At 37.5% G+C, this 27110-nt stretch overlaps 1 protein-coding gene across 4 annotated transcripts in view; it reads left to right on the top strand.

Moving 5' to 3' along the window:
* The window catches only part of FBXO34 (F-box protein 34), an 88235-nt gene that overhangs the window by 17678 nt on the left and 43447 nt on the right, over window positions 1-27110 (top strand). The gene's annotated exons all lie outside the window — the stretch shown is intronic.

Raw genomic sequence — 27110 nt, 5'->3', positions numbered from 1 at the left:
ACTACCTCCTTGAAACATATACTGTATAATTTACTTATGATTATTATTTACTGTCTCACCACCAGTGGTAGTTCCTTTAGGGGCTTTGACTATTTGTCCACTGTGTTCTACATGCCTCATAAATGCTCAGCAAGCATTTGAGAGAGTATGCACACGAGTAGGAGAGGTGCAGAGGGAGGGAGAGAGAGAATCTTAAACAGGCTCCACGCTCAGCACAGAGGCTGATGTCGGGCTCCATCTCATCCTGAGATCGTGACCTGAGCTGAAATCAAGAGTCAGACACTCAATAGACGCTAGCCACCCAGGCACCCCAATTTTTATGTTAAAAATTTATATTTGAAAGTACTGTCTTCATTATTTAAAAAGTTTTGCTTTTGGAGACCACTGTGTGCCATTGTGCTACCAAGGCAAACCTGTGCAAGGTTTAAGGACTATATTCTCGGTGTAAAAGGGACTGAGTTTTGGCTTTGCTGAAATGCATCATCTGCTTCAAACCTCTAGCATCTTTTTGGTGAAGTTGTCGTAGCCTTCAGTGCTGGTTTGGTTAATGAGAGAGTCTAGGTTTGAGTTCCACTGTGTGCCGATGGAACATTTATTTCCTACTGGAGGTGGTTTTCCACAAAGGGAGGAATGACAATAGCAATAGCTTCCTTCCTTCCTTTTGACTAGGCTCTATACTAAACATTTTATGTATATTTCCTTTTCTAATCTTTATTAAAACCCTATAAGGAATGTATTCTTGTCCCTTTTTTCTCACAAAAAACTTAGGAGGTCTTAGAGGTTAAACAGGCAGTTTGCTTAGCCAGTAAGTGTGTACAAGCTGGAATTTAATTCTGAGCAGTGTGACCTATAGAGGAATTTCACTGCACAAAATGTCTCCCTACTTAAGAGCACCTAGAAGTGAAAAAGAAATGAGAAACAACGTAGTGGAACTCTGATGTCACAGAGACCTTTATCTTTTTATTTGCTCCAGCTTCGCATGACTTAAGTTGATTGAATGAGGCCACTGCGATTGAAACAGTAATGTTATGTTAAAGTTAAGCAATGCAATTTAAATAAAGTACATTTTAAATAGAACCAGAGCTAGCTCCTAACCAGATCTTCTATTACTTAGACTTAGTTTAGCTCAAGAACAATTTAGCTTATCTCTGGAGCAGAATTTGTATGATCTTCCTTCATTTTCCCTAAAAATTAGATACAGTGGGATGGCAAAAATTATAATGTGGCTGCATTGAAAGTATAGTTTAGTATAGGTATAGAGGGGTAGAGGGTGGGTAGGTTTTGTTGTTCTGGATTTAAGAGAAAAGCTTTTCTAGATCCTAGAATATGTATATAATTATACCAGTGTAAATAGTCATCCCCTGTGTACCACACAAAATCATTTGTAATTTCAGATTTTGATTAGAAAATTCTTATTCTTTAATGTGAGTTACTTTTTAACCTTAATTAGCGGTTTGTGTATTTTTGTCTGTAAGATGATGTGTTTTATTTCCCCTGCCATAAAAATACTTCTGCTCTGTCTTAAGGAGCCTCATACCTGGGTATCTCCAGTATTATAAATTAATTTTTAATTTAAGTTTTAAAACCATGGTGGTTTATGGGGAGTGTATTAGAACCTATACTTGCAGGAAATCATGCTTACAGATACATACTTATATGCTGAACCCAGTAATGTTCTTACGATAGGAAGGGTTGTAGGATACTATTGTGTACATAGCTAGTAGAATCATTTTATTTAAAAAAAATTCTCCAGGGGCACCTGGGTGGCACAGTTGGTTGAGTGTTGGACTTTGGCTCAGGTCACAGTCTCATGCTTCATGGGTTTGAGCCCAGAATCGGGCTCCATGCTGACAGTATGGAGCCTGCCTGGAATTCTCTCTCTTACCCTCTCTACTCTTCCCCCACTCATTCATTTTCTCTCTCTGTCTCTGTCTCTGTCTCTCTCTCAAGGAAAAAAAAAATTCTCCAGAGTAAGACATAGGTACTTATTTTGGAGATACATTGAGACTTTTCTGGCCTGAAATGATCATTGGTGAGAGTTGTGTCCCTTTTGGGTTTCTAGAACTGTGGTGAGAACATCATATTGAATGAGGTCCTCTTCTTGACACTCCCATTCAATTTTAGTGGGATGAAATACTGAAAAAAGCTTTTTCTTAGTCCTTCTTTTTCCCCTTTTGAAGTAGCCAGCAAAGGGTTTTTTCTCAAATGCATGTTCATGGTGAGGGAAAAATGTGATGGTTCAGGAGAGTTTATGATGAAAGCACTAGTTCCTTTTCCCACTCCTCCCCACCTCAGTTCCCTTTTCAGGGAAACCACAACAGTTGTTTCTGGTGGATTCTTTTAGTTTACTTCTTTCATTTCTTGGTTTCCTAATTTTAAGCGTTATCTATTGATTTTCTGCTTTGATAGTCAGGGTTTAACTCTTATTTACCAACTGTCAAGAATTATAAGGGATCTGAGATTTGACCTTACTTGAAGCTAACAAGTTAGCCTGCCAGTTTTGTGGATGCTGGTGGAAGGCTCAGTTAGAGATAAAGTACAGTTTATTACTCATAGCAGTAGCAGTAGCCAGAGTAGCAGCATTCATTTGTGTCAGTGTCCTAAGCCTCAATTCCCACAGGGCACTGCAGACAGGGCCACATAATACCTGTTTGCATAGTAGGTTTTGTTACTGGAGAAAACTCTGAGCTTAGAGAGTTCAAATATTTTATAATGGGCAGTAAGTGTGCCTGGCCTTTGCTCCAGAGGGAGATAGTAAGCATGTCTGCTTTTTGTTCTTGAAGAAAAGACTTTCTATCTTGCAAGGTCATTTGCTGTATGAACATCTTTGAAAATAACAGTCCAGAACAAAGAGCAGACAGTGTCTTGCCTGAAAGACCTAGAGACCCATTACAAATTATTTCTTCACACCACTACCCCATTCCCCATCTTCTTTCTGCTGTAGTTCTGCCATTATTTTTAGCTCTCTGGTCATCTTGGTAAATACTATGTATTTATTTTTATTTCACTAACAATAGATGGTGTCTTTTGACTTCCTGCTCTGAAAGAGGAGTATATAAGATAGGAATCCTTGTAAGTGTTAGAAAACTAGTTCAACCATAACTTAAGTGGAAAAGAAAATTGGTTCGAAGAACTGAGAGTCTGAGGAGGATAGAGTAGGACAGGATCCACATGCTCAATCCTTGCTTTGAAGAGTTGCTCTCTTGCTGTTATCAGTCCGATTTCCTCCTTTTAGCTTTATTTTCAGGATCCTTCACACCCTGCCACCCCCCCCACCCCCACCCCGCCACCCATTCTAGGCTGTGTGTTTATTTCCAAACAAGTTATGGCAAGGTGGAGAGAATAGACTGGTATAGTTAACAGCCTGGTCACATGCACACTCTTAGAGATGGGTATGGGGTCAACCCTATATGAAACACATGCGTTAGGGGTCTGAAGAAGGTAATTCTCCAAAGATAAAACAGGATGCCATTACCTCCCCATATCAGAATTCTCATTTGTATTCTTTTTTGGGGGGCATTTTTTGCTTTTATAGCTTCCTATGAAACAGTTAAGTTACACTTTTTAAAGATAATATCAAATTTCTAGTATCTCCCTTTTTCATAGTTAGCTTCCTTGATGCCCTCTATCTTCCTGCTCCATTCTGTGAGCTTTATTTAGAACTGCTGCCCAACTGACATCCTGTGACTTGCCTTCATTATGCTCCTGTTTCCCATATATTCCTCTTTCTTGAATTATTGCTTTGTTTTGCTAGTGTACATACTAAGGTAAGATGTGTGGGAGGTAAATTTTGAGTGATTCCATGTCTGGAAGGGTTTTTATTTTGTTCTTAAACTGGAATGTTAGTGTGGCTGGGAATGGAATTCTAGGTTTGAACATCATTTTCTGTCACATTTTTAAAGGTATTGCTCAACTATTAGTATCCTTCATTATTGATGAGAATTCCTAGGCCAGTTTGATTCTTGGTTCCTTTGTAGATGAGCTGCCTTTTCTCTGAAAGCTTTTAGTGTCTTTTTGATCTTGTCTGAAATTTTCCAATGATATGTCTTGATGTTGGTCTCTATTGATTTGAGCACTGAGTGGGCCCTATTGTAAGACTTCTATAAATCTATTAACTTAATCATCTTTTGGGGAAAACATTTTTTTTGGAAACTTTCTCCAATTTTTTTTCTTTTCATTCTGGAATTCTTTTTTTTTTGTTTAATTTTTTATTGAAGGATAGTTGACACATAATGTTACTAGTTTCAAGTGTAGAACATAGTGATTCACCATCTCTATATGTTACACTGTGCTCTCCACAAGTGTACTTACCATCTGTCACTCTCCAGTGCTGTTATAATACATACCACTGACTGTATTCCCTGTTCTTTCTGGAATTCTTCTAATCAAATGCTGATCTCCTGGACTGATGCTGTGGGTCCTTTGGTAATTTTTTGTCTCTGTTTTTGTCTATTTTCTAGATTTCATCTTCACAACTTCAAACTTTATATTGCCTTTTTATTTATTTATTTTAAAGTTTATTTATTTTGAGAGAGAGAGCATGAGCAGGGGAGGGGCAGAGAGAGAGGGAGAATCCCAAGCAGGCTCCGTGCTATTAGCGCAGAGCCCAACATGGGGCTCAGTCTCATGATCCTGAGATCGTGACCTGAGCTGAAACCAAGAATTGGATGCTTAACTGACCGAGCCACCCAGGCGCCTCCTCTATATTGCCTCTTTAAATTGATATTTTATTTCCAAGAGTCTTTTCTCATTCTTTTTTGCTTTTTCACGGCATCGTGTTTTGCTTTATGGATGCAATATCTTGACTGTTTCTGAGGATCTTAATTACAAGGCTTTTGACAAGATCTGTTCTGTTTTATGAATTCTCTTTCTTCCTTTGTCACATTTCTTTAACTTTTGTTTCCTTGTCTCTTTCAAGTTACAGATGTTTGATTCTGATTTAACCAATCAAATGGAAGAATGAAACCGTATAAAATTGATTTTGGGGGTGCCTAGGTGGCTCAGTTGGTTAAGTGTCTGACTCTTGGTTTTGGCTCAGGTCATGATCTCACAGTCTGAAATCGAGCCCGGAACTCTGCACTGGGCATGGAGCCTACTTAAGATTCTGTCTGTCCCTCTGCTCCTCTCCTGCATGTGCTCTCTCACGCTCTCAAAATAATAATAATAATAATAATAATAATAATAAATAAAATAAAATTGATTGGGATCTCTGCCTAGACAAGGTCTGTCAACTGGTGAGCTTTGCATTAAGGTGAGCAGTTTGGGGAGGCCCCATTATTCTTGGTCAGTGGTGCTAATGCCTTTAATAGCTGCTGTTCTCTTCAGACAGTTTAATTTCATTAAAGAAGGATCTTCTAGTTTTAAATGTTTTTAATATTGTAAAATTTCAAAGATAATGAGGATTATGAAAAGAGCCAATGATATAGGGTCTAGAAGTGTTCAAATAATCATCTTTCCTGCGTTTTAGAGTGAAAAGTTTTAAGGTATAGAGTAGTATAGTAGAGAACAGCCCAGACGTTAAGAGCCAGAGGGCTCGTGTTCAAATCTGGTTCTGCCACTGAGTTACACTTAGGTCACTTAACAAGTTACTTAGCCTTTCAGTGCCTGCCCACTTTTCTCATCTGTAATATTTAGATAATAATAATAATAATACTCACCTATTAGGGTTGTTATGAGGATTTAGTTAAAAATACATATTAGATACTTGGCATATGATAAATTCTCAGAAGGTGTTAATTTTTTTTCTCTCTTTGCCAATAATAATTATGCAATTTAGATATGGTGATGATTGCCCACAGCAGAGATTTTGGTACGATTAGGTAACTTTAGATTGTGTTTTTCTCTTTAGAACCTCAAAAAACATTTGGTGTCATTACTTGAAGTGCTGAAATGTGTATGTGCAAATGTTTTCATAAAAGTCTTTGAAAGGTTCTCCTCCCCCACCTCCAAAGGATCTTACTAAAGATAACTTGATAAGAAAAGTAGTCTTGGAGCACAGCCAGAAAACTAGGAATGAAAAAATACTATTTCCATTCCCAGAAACCTCTGTACAATCAGAATCATATGTGCTCAGGATGTTAGGGAAGCTTTGTTCCCATGCAAAACACACTGACAGTCCTACTTCTTGGATTTCAGAAAATGTTGAAAGTGTCTTTATAAATTGATGTCTAGGGCAGGACTGGCAGGAGGAAATAGTTCTTGAAAGAATTTTTTTTTTCTTCTAGTACACCCCCATTATGTTGGAACACTGTGAGACTTTCCTCACCACACTCTTCTGACTATTTGTGAAATTCAGGTGAATTATATAAAACTCTCGTGTGGTTGTTCCTATCTCCCTACCCTCTCCAAACTTGACCCTTATTTGAACTAGAGGGTTTTAGTTTGAATTATTGATCTTGTTTTTTGTTTTTGTTTTTGTTTTTTCCTCTCCCACATAGTGGAGGAAGTCCTTGGAATCTATTATTGTTCCTGTTATTATTATTTACTTTTTGAAATGCAGATGCACACAAAAGTAGTCAGTGAGCCCCTGTATATCAGTTAGTTTCAACATTTTGCCATAGTTGTTTATTCTTGTCCCCATTTAAAAACAATTTTTAAACCAAATTCTAGACATTGTGTCATTTTAGTGCTGAATGTATCAATATGTGTTTTTTAAAGGGACATTTTTGGGTACCTAGGTGGCTCAGTCGGTGAAGCGTCCAACTTCAGCTCAGGTCACGATCTCACAGCTTGTGGGTTTAAGTCCCACATCGGGCTCTGTGTTGACAGCTCAGAGCCTGGAGCCTGCTTTGAATTCTGTGTCTCCCCCTCTCTCTGCCCGTCCCATGCTCATGCTCTGTCTCTGTCTCTCAATAATAAATAAACGTTAAAAAAATTTTTTTTTAAAGGGACATTCTCCCCCATAACCACAGGGCCATTGTTTTACCTAACAAAATTAACAGATTGCTCTGTTGCCTAGCTTTTGAATTTTACTCTCCATATTAGTATCATCAGATTCCTTTACGTTGTCTAAAACCCAGATATATTCAGGTAGTGGTATCATTTTTAAAGGACCTGTTTTTCTTCATTTACATGAAAATAATTTATATTTTCCAAGTGCTTTGATTTTAATTTACAGAAAGTTTCAAGCACATAAAAATAGATGAAATCCATGTAATAACCCCCCATGTACCTACCACCCAGCTTTGATAGTTATCAACTCAGTGTTCAATTTTCTTTCATCTGTTCTTCCACTTTCTTCCTCTGGGGTTATTTTCAGACAAATCACAGATGTCATTTCATTTGTAGTCTAGTGTATCTTTAAAGGATAAGGACTCTTTAAAATATATGTATATATATATATTAAAAAATATATATGTATTTATCCCCCAAGCCTTGGTATCCTCAAATATCCATTGTTCAAATTTCCAGTTGTCTCACACGTCCTAGTTTATTATATTTATTTATTTTTCAAATGTTACAGTTTTTTTAAAGCTTACACAAAGGCAGTTTATTAACAGAAGACAATAATTTGGGAATCCTGCTCATAGACCGCAACCACAATGACCCCTATTCTTGGGGGTGCTATTGGAGGGGATAGGGGTGACATTCTCAATCCTCCTGATCTTCATTCCTGAGTGGGCAAGGGCTCTGAGGACTGACTGGGCCTAGGTTCAGGGGTCTTGGTTCTATTTCCTCCTGTGGCCTGGAGTTTGATGTGGAGTACAGTGATGCTCAGCTCCTTGCACCCTCTGGGCTACATGCTGGGTAGTCAACAAGGCAGCATAGGGAGAGGATGCATCTTGGTCAGCCTCACCTTCATCCCACCAGTCACCTGGCAGATTGTTGCCTTGACAGATTGGTGACTTGGACAAATGTGTCACTGAGACATGTAAAGATGTGGTAGACAGCAAACGCATTTTCTCCTTCAGCTACCTGAGGTCCAAGGCTAATGACCTATTCTTCCTTCTTTTCTTTCCCCTTGCAAGGAGCCTTTTCTGAGTGTCTCCTCCATACTCTGACACTGGAAAGCTCAATGTCCTAGTTTTAATCAGGATCCACATAAGGTCACGAACTTCCAGCTGGTTGGTAATGACTTTTTAAATCCTTTTTAGTTTAGAGCTTCCCCCTCACTACCTCTTTTTTATCCCTCTTCTGGTAATTTCTTTATTAAAGAAACCAGGTTTTTGGTCCTTTAGAGTTTCCAAGTCTGGATTTTAATGATTATATCCCTGTGGTTGATAACATGTTCTTATGTCTTGTTCTCTCTAGTAAACTGTTACTATCACTGTTGAGCATACTAAATATTCTTGTAATTCTGAAGATACAAAGGTTATTATTTTGTAAATTTTAGAATTGATTTAAATGCTATACAGGTATATAATGCCAGTTACCATTTAAGGTGTGGCCTTTTCTTTTTGGTGAAACAGTATTTAAAAAAAATATTTTAATCCCCCCTCCATATTTTATTTATTTTGAGAGAGAGTGTGAGCGAGTGGGGGGGGCGCAGAGAGAGAAGGAGAGAGAGAGAATCCCAAGCAGGCTGTGTGCTGTCAGCACAGAGCCCAACATGGGGCTTGATCCCACACACCGTGAGATCATGACCTGACCCAAAATCAGAGACGCTGAACCGGCTGAGCTATCCGGGCACTCCAGTGAAACAGTATTTGTAAAGTGAGTTGATAGCTAATTAGAAGTTGTAAGCCAGATTCCTTGGCATTGCAGTGGACTACTCTTCACATAATGAAAAGCAGCCCTGTCAGGGCAACATTAAAAAGAATTTTATTGATGTTACGCAGTATCTAGTACACTTAGCTTTATCTTCTGAAATACATAGGTAGTGGAATTCCATTGTATCCTCATGTAAAATGAAGGCTGTATCAGTGGCCTTTGTTGGGTCTTGAGTGAGAAAGCACCTACTTAGCACAGTGCCAAGTATGGAAGAGACATTTGAATGTTCATTTCCTTTTCTGTAAGCATGGTCATAATTGTGAGATTCTTCTGTCTTCATTAGAAAGTTTTAGGTAAAAGGCTGGTGGCCAGGAAAACCATACCTAGTCTAAAGGGTTAGTTTGGGCCAAGAACAGGTCTGTCAGAGTGAGCCAGGGTGCACAGTCTTAGAACAGGTTATGGAATAGATGGTCAGAACAGATGAGTCATGTCACACATACCCGTGTTCCACTGTTCTCCCTTTCCCCTCAACCCATGTTCCACTGTTCCCCTTTCCCCACCGACCTCTGTGGTTGCTGTCTGACAGATAGTACAGCAGAAGATGGGCATTAGGTCAGTCCTAGTACAAGAAAAACAGTGATTGGACCACTAGGAAGACAGAGCAGCAGAGGTGGCCATAGGGAACTAGGGACCAGGCAAACAGACTGGCCGAAAGATGTAGGTATAGCTCCAGCAGCAAGGAAGGACAAGGTGGTTGCAGAGAAATGTGCAGAAAGTCTAATGAGAACAACCATGAAGGACCATTTCTCTCCTCTTCCCCCTCCCCTTCCCCTCTCCCTCCCCTTCCTCCTCCTCCTCCCCTTCCTCCTCCTCCTCCTCCTCCTTCTTCTTCTTTCTTGCAGTTTCTGGTTTCTTAAATGACAGTTTCTTTCATGAGGCCTTAAAATAGTTTACTGGTAAGAGTATTTCAGCTAAGCTTCTAGGTTTGAATAACAGAACATCCAAATGGAGATGACTTTGGAATTCTTTATCAGCTAGAATCAGACATTTGGACCATCTAGTACACTTAGCTTCTGCTTGCCCCTGCTTGGTTGTGTAGGAAATTTATATGATGTTAGGCTAGCTAATAGTATAGAAATTAAATTTATTTATTTTGCAGTTTTATACCTTTATTTGACAGCATTTAGTTCTCACCCACGTTAATTGCCTGTAGATTTTGGAGAGTGGTGACAGGTGCATAGGTAACCAATGTATACAGCTTGTTTGGTGAATTTTTATCCTTGTTACGTTTTCTGGTCAACCGCACACATATGTGGTATGGAACATTTCGTATGCCTTTTGCCCAGACAGCTTTGTTGAACCTGGTGTCCATGTGCACATCTCTTTCATGGCAAATTTCCGGATGTCTTTGAGTACCCGAGGGGCACTCTTCTTGAAACCCACTCCATGGATGTGCTTGTGAATGTTGATGGTGTATTCTTTGGTTACTACCTTGTTGATAGCCAAACAGCCCTTCTTTTTTGCCACCCTTCTTTGCAGTAGTCATTCTGCCAGGTCCTGGTTGCAAAAAAACAAACAAAAACAAAAAACAAAAAAAACAAGAATAGTATAGAAATTTATACACCCTTGCTCACATCAAGTGATTGTCATCTCTTGTTTGGGGGAAAGTATAGGGATAGAGGAATCTCCTCAAGGAAACTCCCTTTAGTAGTTATTTTTCTCATAGCTAGCAGCTAATCTGAGTACTCTGACTAGAATAGGCTTAATAATTATAAAGTAGTGCTAAGTTACTTATTAGCTATGGGAAACAAATTGTATGGTATTTCCTGGGTTTAAAGAAGAATTGATTAAAGGCTAAGAAATTGGTTTTCCTTCTTTGGGAAGGTCCTTTCTAAATCTAACTAGTCTTTGGGCACATACATCAAAGTGTAAGGGACTTGCCTGTGATTTGAACTACATCTATATCTCTTTCTGGTGAATAAAAGAAGTAGCAAAGAAGCTAAGTGTCAGAGCTTGTAAAGAGATTCTGGGGCAAGTTTGCTCCTAATGTTCCTTAATTTAAGCAAGATGGTTTCATGTTTCTTTTCTGGAATAAACTATGAAAACAAATATGTTGAGCATACTGGAGCAGAGTAGAGTAGGAGAAACAGTCAAGGACATTGTACATTCATTGACTGGGGTAGAAAGTACCCACAGTGGCCTATGTTATTCTGATACAATAGAACAACCTAGATAAATAGATAAATTTTTTTTTTTATATAATCAAGTTTACTCATTATTTTTGAGAGAGAGAGCGAGAGAGAGCGAGCGCACAAGCAGGGAAGGGGCACAGAGAGAGAGAGGGAGACACAGAATCTGAAGCGGGCTTCCAGGCTCTGAGTTGTCAGCACAGAGCCCAACGCGAGGCTCTAACTCACAAACCGCGAGCGAGATCATGACCTGAGCCGAAATCAGATGCTTAACGGACTGAGCCCCGATAAAATGTTTTAATATGCGTTAATTTCTAGGACTCTTTACAGAACTCACGTTTTAAGCATAGGCTATTCTTTCTTTCAGTAAAATGTTAAATGCCACCTATGTCTTAACACCATTACAAGAACTGACCAAGTTGTTGAAAAATGATTACATAAGAGTGAGCACTAATTTTGATTTGCTTTGAACAAAGTAGACAGGACCATTCTGTCTAATTATATTATCGAGTGGGTACTCTGCTAAGGGATCTGATCCTCACCACAACTCTGAAGTATCAGACTCAGAAGTAGTGACTCACCCAATGTCATAGAGCGAAGAAAAAATGGCTACTCTTAGAGTAGAATCCAGGCTTTGCAGGAATTGAGGTGATATTTTGCTTAACCATTGGGAGGGGGTGTCTTTTGTGTAAATTACTATATTTAAATAGTCTGTGACATCATAATTTACTGTTTTTACTAAATATCACAAATTAGGATTCGATAACTGGTTACTCCCCCCACCCTGGCCCTCCCATGGAGCTAAATTAGGATTGGAGCTTCCAATTTCATAGGTGGTAGCCTGTGGGGAGCTGTTGGGAAGGGAAGAACTTGGATCCTGTTATCTATTTCCATAGTTATAAATTTTTTGGAATTTTTGAAGCCACGAGAACTTTTTTTTTTAATCCCCTTAATTTCCTTCTTCCTCATCTTGCTTCCATTTCCTGCCCCCAAATAAAAATAATCACATTTGTAAAAGAGGGCAAAGGGTGTTGAGAACCAGCAGGTTTAGGCAGATGTTAAGTGTAAAGGGCAGGAAGCCATGTTTACTAGGCCAGGTAACTGCCTGAGAAGAGATGTGCCCTTAGAGAAGAGTCTGGGTACAAGGGTGGTAAAGACAGAGACAATTTCAGTTTCCCTTGAAGACTGTCATTCATATGGGTCCTGTGGGGCTGATGTAAAGGAGTTATTTCATTGGACCTGTTGGAAAGCTCTTGTTCTGTGTCCAAGTGGGTGAGAAGTATTTTTTTTTCTTTTAAATTATGTGAGGGGTCTGTTGAGCACATTGGAGCAGAGTGGAGTATAATAGTCAAGGGCATTGTACATTCATTGCCTGGAGCAGAAGGCACCCATATTGGCCTGGGTTATTCTGATACGATAGAATACCACTCGTTGGATGTAACAGAGGAGAACAGCAAAAGCAGAACAATGATCAGTTTCTTATATTTCTGTAGTTTGTTAGGAGATCTGTGTATAATAGTAAATTTATTCACAAGTGAATTAACTAGCAGGTTTTTGCTTGGTTGCTATTGCAACTATCACAGTTCCTTTCCCTACTGGGAATCCAGGTGGACTCCTGAGAAAGGTTCTTGGTTTTGTCACCTGGCTTGGTGACCTGCCGAAAACCACGTGAGATGTGCTTTATGTACCCTCATGAACTTGTGACCTTGAATGTACCAGGGTCTAATACTATGATGGTATTAAATAAACTTCCTTTTGCATTTAGATTTTGAGGTTGGAAAAGCACTCTATGCCTTCCTTTGGTAAAAGTCTCTGAAGTTGAACAGTCTTTGTTGGTGGAATGCCTTTTCTGCCACTGGAGAGGTTCAGGCTGTGTGACCCCTTAGAGAATGGGTTATAAAAAGGACTCAAAAGTCATACTGGAAATAGGTAACCTTTAGATTATATACACATTTTGTTCATTTTTAAAATGTAAAAGTTAAAGATTTTCCTAAATCTAGAAAAGTAAAACTGGAAAAAAGATTTTAAATTTCTTTTTTCTTTACTCTTCACCCACATTATTAGGTTTTCATAGCTCTAATCACTATCTGTGTTTCCCTCCTATTTGGAAATATGCTTACTTCATACATAACAGGTATTGTTCTTTAAAAAAAAGGGGGGGTTTCAAACTTTCTCTGCTTTCCACAGTCCAAATACCTTTATGACTGTATCATAAATGTAAATAAAGCTTATCTTCAGTAATTGCATTTCTGGAAACAGCTTTAAGTCCTTCTCCACTTACCAGGCAGTCAGGTTTTGGAAAGGATGTTTTTTTGTTTTTGTTTTTTAAATGTGTTTATAGGGGCACCTGGGTGACTCATTTGGTTAAGCATCTGACTTTGGCTCAGGTCATGATCTCACGGGTTGGTGAGTTTGAGCCCCGCATTGGGCTCTGTGCTTACAGCTCAGAGCCTGGAGCCTGCTTCGAATTCTGTGTCTCCCTCTCTCGCTGCCATTCCCCCGTTCATGCTGTCTCTCTCTCTCTCAAAAATAAATATTAAAAAAAAATAAATAAATGTTTATATACTCTAGTGGTATTTGCATACACATTTTATTTTTAAAATATGTAACTTATTTCATTTGTAAGACAAATTAATTTGTTCAGCTAAAGCAAACAACCAACCAAATAAAACCAACCGTTGTCCTTTATTTTAGTTGCAATTTTTGGCAGCTTTTATTCCTTGGTTTTCTGACATATTCCAGGCTATTTTCTAGTTGTCCTGTTGTGCTCAGGTTTTAAGAAACTGGCCATCAGGGGGTGAAAATGGCAGAATTCTGTATCCTTAAATGAACGTACTAACTCAGCATTTGCCCATTTCTGCATGTCTTGTCAAGAAAAAGTAGATTTGCTAACATCATTGGACAGGAGACACAAAGCATTATACTTTGGAAGATAGCGGCTATTTTAAATCTTCATCATTCTCTTTTGAAAATACTCAAAATACAAAATAACACTAAAGAGGAGAGGTGCAAGTTTTTTTTGATATCACTACAGAGTTGGATGTCTCATTTGCAAACTGTGTCATATAATGGGCTTCTCTTTATTAGCTTGTTTGAATATATTCGTGTCTCTTTTTTTCCATTTGTGGCTCACCAGTGTCTCTGTGAATGGCTGTATGAACAACCGACCTCACTCACTGGTCTGTGTTGTCTTATCCATTGGCCAAATTTCAACCATGATTCCAGTGATGTACCTATTTAACAATTTTACTATTCCCTTTAGGAATCACTATAAAGATCTATACCCAAAGGATATTTGGCAACAGTAGGAATATGACTTTGATCCTAAGTTTTATAAATTTACATTAGAGAGACTTATAAACAATTTTTTGTTTTCATTGGATAAATATTAAAAAAAAATTTTTTTTAAGTTTATTTATTTTGGGAGGGAGGAGGGGCAGAGAGAGAGAATTCCAAGCAGGTTCCACACTGTCAGTGCAGAGCCCGACACGGAGTGTAAACTCCCAACCCACAAGATCATGACCTGAGCTGAAATCAAGAGTTGGACTTAACCAACTGAGCCACCCAGGGGTCCCTGATGTTTTCATTTTACTTTAGAGACAGGGAGAGTGAGAGAGTGCGCACAAACTGGAGAGGGGCAGAGGGGGAAAGAGAGAATCCTAAGAAGGCTCCTTGCTCATGGAGGAACCTGATGCTGGGCTCAGTTTAAGGACTGTGAAATCATGACCTGAGCTGAAATTAGGAGCTGGTTGCTTAACCCACTCAACCGCCCAGGTGCCCTTGTTTTCATTTGTTTCTTGTTATTAGGAACTTAAAGTGTTGATTCATTCAGAAAAGACCTCAGATGAGCTGAAATTTGAAGTGTTTATAAAGATAGTTACCTGTTTGGGGTGGCTAGGTGGCTCAGTTAGGTAAGTGTCCGACTCTTGATTTTGGCTCAGGTCATGATCTCACATTTTGTGCGTTTGAGCCCCATGCCGGCCTCTGCGCTGACAGTGTGGAGCCTGCTTGGGATTCTCTCCCTCTCTCCGTCTCTCTCTGCTCCTCCCCAGATCATGTATGTTGTCTCTCTCTCTCAAAATAAACATTAAAAAAAAATAAAAGCAAACTTACCTGTTTTGAGTGCTCACAGCATTTTTTGCTAAGCATTTTACATGCATATGTGTTAAGGACGCAAGATTTTTGTTGTCATATTATTAGACCTACAAGCGAGGTATTCTTTAAAAAAAAAAAAACCCAAAACTTCCAGGGAGGTTCTAATCAACTAAAGTTGAGAACAGTTGCTTTAGGAAGATTAACAGATACCTGGGACACCTGGCTGGCTCGGTTGGAAGAGGGTGCAACTCTTGATATCAGGTTTGTGACTTCAAGCCCCACATTGGGTATAGAGATTTCTAAAATAAATAAACTTCAAAAAAAAAAGGGGGGGGTGGGGAGGATCCACAGATACTTGGCTTGGGTCTCTGGGTGGCTGGTTAAGTTTCTTGGAGAGAAACTATGGAAAGGGGCTTAGTGTGTAAGTGTCCGGTTGGGTTGGCAGTTGGAAATAGGATCTGAAGCCCAGAGGCAGTTGGGTTCTAGAGATGAAGTATGGGAGAATTATTGGCAGCTGGATGGTATTCAGGGTTATAGGGTTAGGTAAACTTGCTCTGGGAGAGCTTGCATGATGAAGAAAAGATGCAGAATCCTAGGGAACCTTGAAATGTTTTGAGTGGACAGAAGGAGAGGAGTAAGAGAACAGATACATAGGTGTTCAACGAAGAAACAGGAACAGCAGAGGAGTGTGTGGTATTTCAGAGGCCAAGAGAGAAGATAGGATCAGATTACAGAGAACAGAGGTGCCTGGCATATGGTGAGTGCTCAATAAATACTTGTTGCAAGTAGAATTTAAGTTTCCAGTGGATTATCAGTTAGGAGATTGCTTGGTAAAAATTTAATTGGCAGTAGTATTTTTCCTACCTTACTCCTAGGCTTGTCTTGTTCCCCTTTGTAAGTTCCTTATTCTCTGCTTTAACAGAGTTTTATAGGGCTTTGCTATAGGCCATTGTTCTCCCAAGTGTGGTTCCCCAGACCAGAAGCGTCAACATCACCTGGGAACTTGTTAGAAGTGAAAATCCTCAGGCCCTACCCAGATCTACTGAATCAGAAGCTCTGGGGATGGGACCCATTCGTCTGTTTTGACAAACCTTCCATGTGATTGTGATGCTTGCTCAAATTTGAAAACCAATGTCTTAAGACTTTTTCTCTGTGCTTTCTACTTAGGTGTTTAGTTTTTTTTTGTTTTTGTTTTTGTTTCTGTTTTTTTTTTTTTTTTTTTTTTTTTTTAATCATGGCTTCAATTACCATGCTATGTGCCAAAACTTCCAAATTTACCTCTTCGATCCGTTCTTCTGAGGACCGGGTCCACAGATCTAATTGTGTGTTATTCATTTTGATTTGGATGTCTCTCAGTTCCTCCAGCTCAATTTGTCCAAAATTGAACTCAGAATTTTTCTCCCAGCCGTCTTTTCTGGGACTCTATAGTAGACACTGTTATCCATGTGGATGTTCATGCTAGAAACTTAAGCTTGATTCACTTTCTTACACAAACACTAACAAGTTCTAAGTATATTCCACTCTGTTGGTTTAGGACACACACACACACACACACACACACACACACACACACGTACCAAACAAACAAAATGGCGATAATGAGTAAGTGTCCCCCCGAGTTAATTGAGAGACAGTCTTTTAGGAAGTGTCAATTCTCAGAACTGCTAGTGAGTGATCAGCCTGCCTTGCTGAGTATGATTCCAGAGTTTAAAGGTTAATAAGTATTATAAAACATGGTTTCTAAACTCCAGTACTTCATCTTGTGTTCAACCAAAAGAACTTGTGTATAAATGTATAACATAATCTGGTTACTGTTACCGGAGAGAATATACAAAGCTATGTCTGTTGTAGTCCATAGACAGTTCCAGGGAAAGGTGGGTTGTGAAGTGTAGCTAGGATGTTTTGGTTGAAGTCATGATAGCACCACTTGCTGTGACCTTGGGCAAGTTAACTTTCCTTCACTATGCCTCAGTTTCCTTAACTGTAAAATTGGAGATAATAACCATCCATACTTCAGAGCTATTAGGATTAATTATACAGTATTTAAGACTTTGTAAGCGGTGCCTGGCATATAGGTAAAGGTTCAATAATGTAAGCTATATTATTACTATCTCTTCCACCTTGTCACTCTAGTCCATCCATTCTTGAATTCTGTTGGCTACTAGTAGTTATTCAATTCAGACATACCATGCACTTGGATGCTTTAAAAATGCTTATGCATCCAGGTCTTCATTTAACCCTCCTCTGATTCCCTAGTTTAGGTTAAGGTTCCTTTTATATGTTTCCTTAATACCCTGTACTTTTTCACAGTACTTTGTAAACATTATTATTACGTTTTTAGTAATAGCTTTATTGAAATAGAATTCATATACCACACGGTTAACTCATTTAAAGTGTGCAGTTCAATGCTATCCACAGAATTATGTAACCATCACCAAAATCAATTTTAGAGCATTTGATTCAAGTCGTAAGAGTACCACTTGCTATCATGAAGATAGCAGAAAGGGTCTCTATACCCAGTAGGGGTCGTTTCACATACCCTCTACTCTTCCCAGAAAATCTGCTTTCTGTCTGTCAAGAGTTGCTTTTCTGGACATTTCATATAAATAGAACCATGTGTGTGATCTTTTGTGTTTGTTTTCTTTCATTTTGCATAATGTTTTCAAGGTTCATCCATGTTCTAGTACATACCAGTAAGTCATTTCTTTTTATGGTTGAATAGTATTCCCTTGTATGGATATACACAGTTTGTTTATTTGTTCATCAATTGATGGACATTTAGGTTGTTTCCACTTTCTGGCTGTTAGGAATAATGGTATTGTGAACATCCATGTACAGGTTTTTATGTGGACGTATGTTTTCATTTCTTGAATTTATACATCTTTAAGAGTGAAATTGCTGGGTCGTATGGTAACTCTATGTTTAACCTTTTGAAAAACTGCCAAATTGTTTTCCAACGCTGCTGTATACTTTTTACATTTCTAATACCAGTATATGAAGATTCCAATTTATCCATGTCCTTGCTAACATTTATTTTCACTTTTCAATTCTTGCCATTCTGGGGGGGTGTGAAGTAATCTCATTGTGGTTTTGATTTGCATTTTCCTGATAGCTAATGATGTTGGGCATTTATTCATGTGTTTATTAGTAGTATATCTTTGGAGAAATTATTTATTTCCTTTCCCCAGTATTTAATTGGGTTGTCTTTGTATTACTGGGTTACAAGAATTCATTATATCTTCTAGATACAGATTCCTTATCAGATACATAATTTGCAAGTATTTTCTCCCATTGTGGGAGGTTGTGTTTTTCACTTTCTTGATAGTTAAAATTTAACATTTTAAATTTGGTGGAGTCTGTTTTTTCTTCTGTTGCTTGTACTTTTGGTGTCATATGTAAGAAACCATTGCCTAATTCAAGAAGATTCATTGCCCAGTTTCTTCCAAGAGTTTTACATAGTTATAGTTCTTACTCGTTACGTAACTATTTTTCTGTCTTCTCTGTTAGAATGTCAGCACCATAGGAGGACTAGGATGGTGTTTGTCTTATTTATTTGTCCTTTGGGCCTCATTTAAGGCTTGGGAAATACTAAGTGTTCAGTGATGATTGTTCATGATTTTGGAAAGACCAACTTTGAGGAGCTATTATCAAAATGCATTAAACACCTAACTTGAAACAGTCTAGTTTTTTGTTTTTTCTTTTAAAGCTAGGAACTGAAATATTTTGTTAATGTTGCCAGGAGCTGAATTAATACTGAACATTAGGTTTTAGGTAAATAAGTGTGTTAATTATAATTGCCTTACTTAGTTCTCAGAACTTGCTTGTTGGTAACATTACAAAACTGGACTTCATAGCTGAGTATTTTATGCATTTGCTTTTAGACTTTTAGAATTTTTACTCTGTTCTCCATCTTTGATTCTTAAAAGAATAAAGCAATGAACAAGTCCCATATTTCTAAACCTCTGTATGTCCTTGTGATAAACAGATTTTATGCCACTTTCCAGGAATCTGATACCACCCTCAGTAGGTGTTGGAAGGTATAGAACCTCTTTTCTGGTTATTTCCACAGTAAGGAGGAGGATTTTGTGAGGTTTTCCTAACAAATGATGTTCTCCTTCTTGTAATACTAGATTTGGAGTTAAGGTGGCATCTGAAATGAGGGTTTTGACGTATATGAAATTCAACTACTGTGACTTCCCTGAATAACATAGACTTTGTCTCTGTAAAATTGGAGCTTAATCTTTTGAGGAGAATTGGCATTTTGAGAATGAGTGATTTTGTACCTGACTAGGGGTCAGTTTTTTGTTTTTATTTTTTAATGGATTGATGCTATAAAGTAATTTTAATGTGAGAAGTACCACATACTAGTACAATAATCAAATTTAGGTATCTTGATAGATTTCAGACAGAACCTGGAGGAAAATTTTTAGGATGAAGCTAAATCATGGAGGGAAATATCACCTCATTTAATATTTGGGTTTAAGAAGGCCTCAGTAACGGGTATTTATAAAGAATGTGTAGGTATTTGCATATATTAAACAAATTAGAATTTTACATCAGAAAAATAATCTGATTCTCAAGGGAAAGAATAGTATTTGGATTTATTGCTTAGTTACAGTGACTTGTCTGCTGCTAAAGTGATGATATTGTTTAATATGAGAGAGGTATATGTCTCAATTCTGATGAAATTACCTTTAGGTGTGTGTTTATGTTTGTGAATTTAATTTTTACGATGGTAACCTCATTCTATCATGAAAAACTTAAAAAAATCTGCTAGCCTTGAGTGCTGTATTTTTTATGTTGGGAATAGCAGATTATTTCTAATGCTTGAAGCACCAGCCCCTGTCTTATAAACAGCATCACTGTCTTTCTTGTCCATGAAAATATCTTTCAGAATATGTAAGTTTGGGTACTAATTAGACATAATCTTAAGTCATTTGTAGCGGGGGGAAACTTTCAATGAATTCTTCCATATTTCAGGCTTCCCGTACTCACCTACCACTTTATTTTATTGTGAACTTGAATAATTTTCTTTTTGAATGATTTTTTTCTTTGATCCATAGCAGTTAATTGCAAAACAAAAGCAACAAACAAAATATGCCAAACTGCAGCTTCCACAAATGTCAAGAGAATAGCAGAGTTCCTGTACTTCAAAGTTGTGAGGGTGGGTGAGGTGTGGGGGTTTGATTGAAATGAAGGGTTGATTAGTCTTCTATGTTCTATTCAGTTTTCTTTTGACCTTTAAGTAGGTCACAAATACAGAAAACAGAATTTTCTCATTTATATTTTATTTTGTTTTAAAAATAATTTACTACTTGTATAATTTAGAATAGGTTTGCAGCACTGTACATGTTTTTATTATTTATTATTTATCCCCCCCCCCCACCACCACCACCCAGAGAGGGGCAGGGAGTGTTACACAGTTCGGTTTTTAGAGATGAAGAGGAAAATAGAAGCTAGTTCAAAAATTTGACTTGGGCAGTTTTTTGGGAATGCCATTTTGAAACATGAGATATACCTCTGTTTTGTTTTTTGTAGTGCTTTCTTACCTCATTCTTACCCTAAATTGCCGGATAAGTTTAAATGTATGGCCTCAGAAATTAAGGAGTGCACTTGTTGTGATGAGCACAGGGTGATGTATGGAACTATTGAATTACTATATTGTATACCAAAACTAATGTAACACTATTGTGTTAACTAACTGTAATTAAAATACAAACTTAAGAAAATGGAAAAATATGGCCTCACTCTTAAATAATGATAAAATTATTTTGTCTAAAATCACTGTAAATTGCAAATAATTTAGAGGCCGACCCATTTTTATTGTAATCATCTTTCTAGGTTTGGAGCTGTGTGAGACTGGTTTGCTTTTCAAAATATATTTATGAGGTTTATTACAAAATATGGGTTTTACCTACTTGGTTTTTGTTCTTTGTGGCAAAAATGATGTTGAATGGTTCTTGGCACACTAAGGCTGTATCTGAGGAAGTGCCCAAGAAGAGCTTAAATCCTTGGGATTCTTTTAAAAATAGCTCATCTGAGAAGACACTCCCCTTTCAGTTTAGTGTGAGCAGTAGACATCTCTCACACTAGCTATTAATTGATATAAAATATAAATTCTAATTAATGCATTAGAATTGCATCTGGAAAGAAGGTTTCAAAAATATGAGTTTTATTTTTTTATTTTATTTTTTTTCTAAAATATGAGTTTTAAAAACAACCTATGAAAAATGTTTCATAAAAATTTTCACTGAATAGGATTTCTCCCAGGCCTGAATTTTAGACCCCATTTTTCCTCTACTACACTTCATACACTACTGTGTACTATGTGTATGTGTAAGGCCGTGTTGGTGTGGTTATAAAGTCATAGCCTTATTAAATGTCTTTTTTATACTTCTTCCGATTTTGCCTTGAAGTCTGTTAATAAAGCATGAAGTAATGTAATTAATGTAGATTGAATAAAATATCGACAAGCCACAATGACAGATAAAGTGCCACATTTTAAACCTGTGTAAGAACAGTGGAGTACTCCTACAAACCAAGTTTTATGTTGCTACTTGTTGCCTGCAGTGAATTTCTACTTCTATTAAATATTTGTGAAACACATGGTTTTCTGTAGGGTTGCAGTGTTATATTTAAAGGTTTCCACTTAGTTGTTTCTACACAGCATCCTTTTGAAAGTTATAACGTTGCATCTAGTATCCAGCACATATTTTAAGTTTATGGATTATGCAAGGAAATAATAAACATCTTTGTGTTTAAAAACAGGCCATATTTAGGTCTTACTAAATGGAACCTTCCTCCCCGAGTGCTTTTCAGATAATAAAAAATTTTTATTGTGTAAAGAAGGAAGAGAATTTAGCATCTGCATTAGGATCATTTTTTCCTATATCCTATTAGCTAATTCCAAGATTGTTTAATATGGTATCCACCCATTTCATTTGGCCACAACTTTTGCTCTCATGAAAGTAAGACTGATTGTTCTGAATTGCTGTGTGTATGTGCTTTGGCACAGCATGAAGGTACCCTTAATAACATTGCCATTGTCTTTAAAACAGCTTGCAGTTATGACTACAAATAAAAGGGTGCGACAGGAGGGCATGGCAGATAATGGCTCATTTTTCCGCCCCTAGTGTTTAACAGATCTGCTTTGTTCTATGAGCCTTTTGTGTTCCCTTGGACTACCTACTGTATTTTCTGTTCCTAGTCAACTAAAATGTTTGCAAATTTGTCACTATAACTTTGACATGTCTACAGTCAACCACCTGATTTCTTTTTGTGGAGGAAAAGAAAACAATTTTTGTCGAAAGAAGTTTAGTGGCCTTACCTCTATTGGCATTTATTTTTTCACTTGCATGTTTAAGTGCTTACATGTTTAAATTGTGTGACTCTTGTCCTCCAAATGTTTGTTTACTATTGTCTGTTTAAAAATTTGGGAATGGTCTTTAGTTTTAATCTTCTTCCTTTTTTCAGTGCACAGTAATACAATCTTTATTGTGTAATTTATTTTTAAACAAGGATTTTCTATGGAAAGAATTGCTGGCTATTTGAGTGGCTCTGTTTTAGATTGCTGAGAGATTCTATTCTGACCATTAAAGGAGGATATTATTTCTGCGGTCCTTATTCCTATTTTATTTTATTTTTTTGAGAGAGAGAGAGAGAGAGAGAGAGAGAGAGAGAGAGAGTGCGAGTGCGCACGGGGCATGGGCAGAGGGAGGGAGAGAGACACTCTTAAGCATGCTCCGCGCCCAGCGCGGAGCCTGACGCAGACTAGGGGCTCCATCTCACGACTGAGATCTTGACCTGAGCTGAAATCGGGGATCAGGATGCTAACCAACTGAGCCACCCAGTGCCCCCATCTTATTTTAAATAACTGTATCAAGTGATGAAGGAGGAGAAAACAAATGTTCTCACTGCTTTACAAGGTTATCTTCTATTCCTCATTGACCCCTTTAAGAGAAGGACTGACACTTAATGTCCTTCTTGGCAATCACATACGGTTGTTAGCATTTATTCCTATCTTACTGATTCAGAAATGGAGGACCAGAGAAAACAAGTATTTTACCTAGGATTGCAGACATATATCTTATAGTAGTGTGACTCTAAAGCCAATACTTTCTGTACTAAGCATATCATTTTCTACTTGAAGTGGCTTATTTTTAGGGTCAGTTTATCCTTTGGGAGATACAGTTAGCAGCATAAAATAAATAGTTAATGTGTTAAATAAGTCAGAATTCAACGATGCTTAAGGTATACCAAGGAGCAAGGATAACTTGTCTTTGATGTTTTACGGAGTTCATTGATAAATAGCCTTACTTTTAAAAGTACTGCTGTAGTACTTTAACATGGAATTTTAAATATGATTTTCACGTTAAGGTTCTTCCATATTTGGGTTATCATCTTCATTTTACAGATGCTGAAACTGAGTTGCAAGCTTGAGGTAAGTGCTAAGTATTGCTAGATGTGAAGTTCAGGTTTTCAAAAGAAAACAGTAGTTTACTATACATAAAGAGAACCCAGTGATTTGCAGTCAAGATACTTCAGGTGAGCTATACCATCAATTCTTCCTTAGTTCCCTTATCTTTAAAAAGAAGAGATGAACCAAGTGATCTCTAATGCCTCTTTAATGATGCAGATCTCTGTTTCAGAATGATTACATTTTAAAAGCTTCAGGGGTCCATGAATTTAAATGGGAAAATGTTAGATTCTTGTTTTCACTAATCTCTAACTGAAATTTAACATTTGCTTCAAACCACAGCAAATTAGCAAGCAGTCCCTGTGACTTTGTGGAATCACAGGTTTTTTTTAATTTAATTTTTTTAAGTTTATTTATTTATTTTGAGAGAAACAGAGACTGTGCATGTGAGGGAGGGGCGGGGGGGGGGGGAGGAGGGGGGGGAGAGAGAGAGAGAGAGAGAGAGAGAGAGAAAGAGAAAGAGAGAGAGAGAGAAAGAGAAAGAGAATATCTGTCAGCGTGGTGCCCGATGTGGGGCTCTAACTTAGGAGCCGCAAGATCGTGACCTGAGGTGAAAGCAAAAATCAGACGCTTAACTGACTGAGTCACCCAGGCGCCCCTGGAATCAAAGATATTTTTATGTCACATTGCAGTTGTTGCAGATATCTTGAAGATACCATTTATGTTGGTCATAATTTGGAAATTATGGTATTTAATAGCTTGTCATTGAAGCTTGTTATTTTATATATTACAAACGTAAAAAGTGCATTTAATACTAATGAGTTTTCAAAAAATATTTTGGTAACAGTATTTTAACATAATTGGTTTTCGTTGTGTGTATGGTTTTGTTTTAAAAAATATTCTGAGAGTTTACAGTTTTCACGTACTCCAAGGAAATTTAAGGCACAAAAAAGGTTAAATTCCCGTTCTCCTCAGTGGCTGCAAAAGGGGCCCAGGTTGCTTCTGGTTGATGTGAAAGAACTTCTGGGTACTACTTTTTGGGGGGCTGTGAGTGGATGGAGAGTCATCTCTGTATCACTATCAGGTTTCCAGAATGGTGGATTATGATTATGTGACTTTTTACTAATGCTGAGGAAGTGAGATATAACCAAAATGGCAATAATAGAAATAAATTTATGATCATCTCTATTTTGGATATGCTTTTCTGCAAGAATTAAGTTTCTAAGTGGTTGTTCCATTTGAGGGATTGTAGGAAAAGAGCTCTTATTTGAGGTTATCTGCTGTTGATATTCTAAGCCAGGAGGACTAGCTTGCCAAGAACAAAAGTTACCCACACAGCACATGTACTGCACAGAATATTTCTGAAGTAGATCAGTTGGAAGGCTGTATTACCTTAAAAACATTAGGATTAGGATATTTACTGTTGAGTTTGTGTGTGTGTGTGTGTGTGTGTGTGTGTGTGTATTTGTGTGTGTGAGTGTGTATTTTGTTTGCCTTGTTCGTTTGTTTTGCTTGCTTGGCTCATAGTAATTTCTGTATTAATTAGTTATGAGGAAGGAAATAGTAGGAAATTCTTCATATTGGTAAGAGTTAGGAATATTCACAACACTCAATAGTTTAATTGGAACACAAAGCCTGTGGGATTGTGTCCTGTGGTGAGTCTGTTATTCCATTTGTGATGCATTTATCTTTGGATTGGGTAGGGTGGGATATGCATTCTCGAAGTTACAATAAGTTTCCAGATCCTTATCAGTCAGTATTAGGAGTGACTGTTTTTAATAGTGATAATGAGGCAGCTATTCCCAGGAGGAGATTTAGTCACTGGCAAAATTGTCAGAACCCTGAAATAGTTCAGGAAAACTCAGGATGGAAAAAGCAAGTTGTTTCAAAAACAAAACAAAAAACTCAAGGCATTTTTTTGGAGGTTGAGATGGAGTGGCTGGAGGGGGCAAGAAACCAGATGAATTTCCCAAAGTCTGCAAGGTATCTAGAAGCCAGAAGAGATTAGTAGTATTTACCTAAAGCACTCTAGTGTGAACAAGAAGTTTTGAATGTCATAAGATTAAATTGGTTAACAGCCACTAATCTGGAATATTCTTGTGTACATTGGCAAAATTTAATTTGACTTTGAGAAAAAAAAATCTTCTGGTAGCAGCTTGTTTTGGTTGCCAGTTTGAGAAAAATTTGGTATGTTATGCCAGCGAGGCATTTTACTGGTGTTAGGGGTGTGTGTGTGGGGTGGGGGAACTCTTCATGATCCTACAGGCCATATTTGCATGCCAGAGTTTACTAATTAATAATGAAGACAATCTTTGCCATGATTAGGCGGGATGAAGATGAGAAATGTAGACCATGTCTTCAGGTATGTCTATCCTACCTTAATTTTAAGTGCAAAAGGAATCTTCTTTAGGTTAGGATTTTTTTTCATGGTTTTCTGCCTGTCAGCATAACAAGCTGTAAAACCTTGTTTAGTTTTCCTTAAATCCAGAAATGATTCTATACCAAATCCAAACAAACCAAATCACTCTTAGGGGAATAAGTGAAAACATGTGTAGCTAGCTGCCTTGGCTGGCCTACATATGTTTGCAGATTGGCTCAGTTCTCTGTGCTAAGCAGATCCCTTCTTAAACATCCTATGATGACCATGACCATCCTCATCATCCATTGTAGAGGTGAACAGAGGCTGTGACATTTATCTGAACTGTGTTTTGCAAACTCTGACCGTAATAACTTTTCTAGTTAGATACATAGCTGACAACTGATAGCTCACCTGACAGCTATTTAAATGCAGAATAAAAACAAATGTTATACAGTTGTGTTAACATAATATATGCTATATTACAATTTCTGTGTACTGAAAGCTTTAAGTTTAGTTTTGGGAATAATAAAGATATGAAAAATTGAATTTGTTGCCCCCTTAAAGGCAAACTCTAGAGTTCATTATGTTTATGTGAATTTTTCAGAGTTAAATGGAAAGTCTCTTTATAGTGTTTTGAAAGAATGTAGGCATGGAGAGGGAAACCCAGTGTGAGATATGGAGACATTTGGTATAAACTGCTGAGGTAACTCCTGGAAGGTAAGCCGCCACCTTTTCCTGAGCTGGGCCAGATTGGGTATTATAGGACATGGTAATATCCCTAACTAATAGTTGGAGTTATAGATGATTTTGAATATTGTAAGGTGATTACGTTTCTATTATACAAGTAATACATTTTTGTAGAAAATTTGGAAATACCACAACAAATAGAAGGAGAAAAATTTCTTGTTGACAAAACTTGTAAGCTTGAAAGAGGAATCATGAATTAAAACATCCTGAAGTTTTTCTGCTAGCTTTTTTCATGTTATGATTTTATGTTTTATCAAAGTGGTAAATGTGCATAAAGATTTAATAGCTCTGTAAGATTGTTTGGAAAAGCAACAGTTCTCCTCCCACTTCATCTCCTACTTCTCCCTCTCTAGAGGCAAACATTTTAATTTCTTATATCTGATTTTTTTTTGCATTTCTCTGTTCTTGTAGGGGAGGAAAAATTTTCTTCCTAATGCCCTTCTAGGTTCTGTAGCTGGGGCCCTGTAAATTGAACTGACAAAAGACAGATTAACAAGAGACAAGCATACAAATTTATTTAATAAAAATTTTATGTGACACAGGAGGCTTCATAAAGAAATGAAGACCTGAAGAAATGGTTCAGTCTGAGTATTTTTATACTAGATAAAAAAAATTTTTTTTTTTTGAGAGAGAGAGAGAGAGAGAGAGAGAGAGA

This window comes from Panthera uncia (assembly GCF_023721935.1).
Source record: "Panthera uncia isolate 11264 chromosome B3 unlocalized genomic scaffold, Puncia_PCG_1.0 HiC_scaffold_1, whole genome shotgun sequence".
In the NCBI taxonomy this organism is placed as follows: Eukaryota; Metazoa; Chordata; class Mammalia; order Carnivora; family Felidae; genus Panthera; species Panthera uncia.
Note: the sequence above shows the minus strand (reverse complement) of the source record. Positions and strands in the feature narration are given on the sequence as shown.